The following is a 4,052-nucleotide window of genomic DNA, read 5'->3' on the forward strand; positions in this document are numbered from 1 at the left end:
GGGTTAGACAATTGAGTTTTTGAACATATAATATTCCATAGAGGAAGAGAGGGTAAAGACAACCAATTTGTAGGGAGGATCTTGTTTCAATAAGCCTTGGCGACTCAATCAGCAACTTGATCAGTCTCTCGGGGGCAGTGGGCAACTTTCACCATTTTTGAATGGGCTGGCAAAGCCTAGCAATCTTTGATGATACTCCCAATAATCCATGGCTTTCTTTTCGACCCATCAGGCACTTTGCAATTGTACTACAATTAGTTGATATTTCACAAGGCAAAGCTCTATAGGTGCGTTTTATTCAGCTTTCTCAATGGACTTTCAGCTTTCAAAGCCTTTTAGGGAAATACTGTGGTGTTTGGCAAGCCTGTTCAAAGGGCCTTCAATCAAATGCTGGCTTTAAGAAAGCTGAAAGCCCAATGATGCTAATAAGGACTAGTTCTAGGCTTTTAACATTTGGCCAAATGCTAATTTTTTTTTTTTTCAAAACTACTATCATAAATTTTGTAGTTTTTCGGTTTTACCTCTCATTGTTCCAAAACTACCCTTACCTTTACTAGGGTTGACAAAAAGTTTAATATTTTCTACTAAAAAAGAAAAATGACATCCAAAAACCCTTTATAAAAAAAAAAAAAGATTCGTCAAATACTCTTTACGTTAAGATAGATTTGCAAAGAATTTTTTACCAAATGCAATTCGCATTTCCCCAAAACCCTTTAAGCTAAAAATATTTGCATTTCCTCAAAGCCCATTTCCAAAGCTGAACCAAACGCAGCCATGACATGCAACTTGGATTCTTCTGGTAGGTGCTCAATAGTTTTTCTTGCTTGTGTAAACCCATACTTTTCAAATTTGACATTAAGCCAACCTCCGGTAAAAGAGTGTAGTCTGAAACCCGTACTTTTTAAATTTTCAGGTTGATTTTATTATTTCTAGGTAGAGTGGATGATCACTCCAAAATTTGGCAACGTATTAAAAAGGCTTTAGGATAACAATGATTTGGCATGGCCTCACGAGTAAATTCTCTAGATATAAGGGAAAAGTACCAAAAAATCTTAAATCTATTGGATTAGCAATATTAAATTTTTTAATGTAATTGTTTTAATCATAAATCTTTTCATATTGATATTAATTGAGTTCATTTGACCAATTGAGACTGAAAATTGTTGATGTGGACAAATGTGGACATTTTCATTATTGTTCAATATATTTTTACTTTTTTCTTCCATTTTTTTTTCCATGGCCTCTGTTGATGGCCGGTGAGGGCCTTGCTTAGGCCGAGGTTGCCCTTACCTCACAAGCAAGGGTTGGCCTCGCCACGCATCACCCGCACAAGGGTGAGGCCCAATAAAGTTGACCCTCATCTATGCCATGTGGTGGTGAAGGCAACCCTAGCCTAGGGGAGGCCAGGCATTGATGACCATGGCCTTTGCTCAATAAAAAAAAAAAAAATTGAAGAAAAAGAAGAAAGAAAATAAAAAGTAAACGATTCAAAAAATTATTAAAAAATCGTAACATCAACACCAACCACGTCATGTATGACACCAATGTCTATGTCATCAATTTCGTCCTAAATTAGTCGGATGGGCTCAATTGATATTATTATGAAAATGTTAAAACTAAATTGATTTAATTGAAATGTTTAAAACTGAATTAGTATCATTATAATAGATTTAGGATTTTTTTTTATACTTTTCCCACAAAAATCAAGGGTGAGCATCGGTCTATGGTCAACCTTGGACTGACCATGGACTAACCCAACTAGGGGTGTGCAACAGAAACCGCCCGAATCGGGACTGGATTGGACCAGCCGATTTTGTGTGGTTCCCACAGTTGGCAGTCCGGTTCCCAATTCCTAATCTTGGAACCGGCGGCGGGTTGGTCTGGTTCCCGGTTTTAAGGTGGGAACTAGATCGATCGAACCGGACCAATTTTTTTTTTTTAATATAATTTTTATACATATAATATATAAACACATATAATATAAGAATATTATATATGAAACTTATTGCAATCGGAATTGTAATTGAGGTTGTTGTTACTCTTTATTTATAGAGAAAACTTACTTGTTAGTTTATAGGACAAGGCTCTATGAATTCCTCATGCTCACACTCTCTCTCTTGCTCCCCTCACTTGCAAACGACAAGGCACTTCAAGTCTCAAAGAGTCCCATAACGACTAAACATTCAAAGCATAGAAAGAGAGATTGTCTATAAAATCTAAGCCAAGCACTACCTTTAATCACATTGTTCATGACTTTTATGCTTAAAATTAAGCGTGAAACACATAAACTGTGATTGATATTCACACAAGTGAAGTTTGAATATTTTGCTCATGGAAACATGTGCGAGTAGTTTTATTAGATTGCTCGGGAATCGAATTGGATTGATCGGTCCATAGCATGATCGTTCTTTAGTGAAAAAAGAAAGTGTCGATTCTATTGGACCGGACTGGACCGGATCGAAATTGATGGTCCTAAGTGCAGTTCGATCCTAGGACTAAATGATCCGGTCCACGGTTCCCAAAATTGGGAATCGATTCTCCTGGTCCAGTTCTCGGTTCCACCTTGGAACCGGACCGAATCGAGAACCGATCACCCCTAAGCCCAACCATACCGATTTTGATTTTATTCCTAGGAAGATTAGGTTGGTCCTTGATCCTAGGATTCCTATACCAGCACTATAGGGGTTAGTCCTTTGTTCTAGAAGTTTAGGGCCGGTCTAACCTAGACCAACCTTAATTCTATATATATATAATATTATTTATAATTTTTGTATATAGAAAAAACCCAAAAATAAACGGCGTTAGCAACATTAAATAGCTCCTTAGTGAGGAGTTTAAGTAATTTTACACTATTGGTTAATAATTTAGATTTTTAATATCTTTTACGGCATCGACAATTATAATTTACAAATGAAGAAAATGTTTTTGTGAGATGTTAAAAAAGACATAAATAGCTCATCACAACATTATTCTCTAATACTCATTTTCTTTTATCTTATTTGTCATTTTAGTTTTCAATTTGCTAAAATCGAAAGAAATAACTTCCCCACTCGTCACTTGATACTCGCCTCACTCGCTTTGGGTCACTCGTGCTGCTCATCACTTGATGCTGGCCTGGCTTGTTTCTCCCCGCTTGACGCTTACTTTGCTCGACGTTCAACGCTTACTTTGCTAGACACTCGACGCTCATCCCACTCAACGCTTGCCGCTCCCTTCTCTTAGCTAACCTCGCTCGTCATCGAACCCATTGGGTGGGTCTGGTCCTCAGTTGCCTTTTTAAGGAGTATAAAAAATGAAATAAAAAATTATCAATTGGTCCTGGGTTGACTCTAAAACTAAATCGAATCCATTGGGTAGATCCAATCCTCAATCACCTTTTTGTGGAGTATAAAAATTGAAATAAAAAATTATCAGTTGGTCTTGAGTTGACTTTGGAACCGGACCGAATCCATTGGGTTAGTCTGATTTTCGGTCTCAAGTTCAATAGAGTCAGTCCTCGGTTCTAAAATTGAGGACCATCGTTGTATGGGTCAATCTTAGGTTTAGGGGGTGGATTGACCCAACCCATGGATTGACCCAACCCAGACCATGCTCACCTCACCCTTAACAAAAATAAAAATATAATTGCAATCAAGTGTCGATAACTAAAACTCTATCAAGTTTTTCTTGCCACGAAGGCAAGAAGACATTTATTCAAATTGCTTTTATGCCTTTCAATTAGGGTTTGCATCTGGATGTCCTCCTTTCGATTCTTGGGTTTTATACAAACAAAGAAAATTGGTTTAAACACGACACTTTCTCCAATCACAGCTTCACTATTATTCACAAGCTAAACCAGCTTGGGTCGTGAAAATGAACTCTATCTGCACAATAACGTACTCTTTGCAAAATTAATTTGGATTAGGCACCTGATACTTTTCAATTACTAGAAATTGGAGAGAACAATCTCTAAAATGAAGAAAGAAAATTTACCAAATAATTTACGTTAGATGATTCCAGAGATGAGGACTTGTGCTGACCCGTGATTGATCGGACAATGAACTCATTCCGAT

This window comes from Eucalyptus grandis, chromosome 3, assembly GCF_016545825.1.
Source record: "Eucalyptus grandis isolate ANBG69807.140 chromosome 3, ASM1654582v1, whole genome shotgun sequence".
NCBI classification, from domain to species: Eukaryota; Viridiplantae; Streptophyta; class Magnoliopsida; order Myrtales; family Myrtaceae; genus Eucalyptus; species Eucalyptus grandis.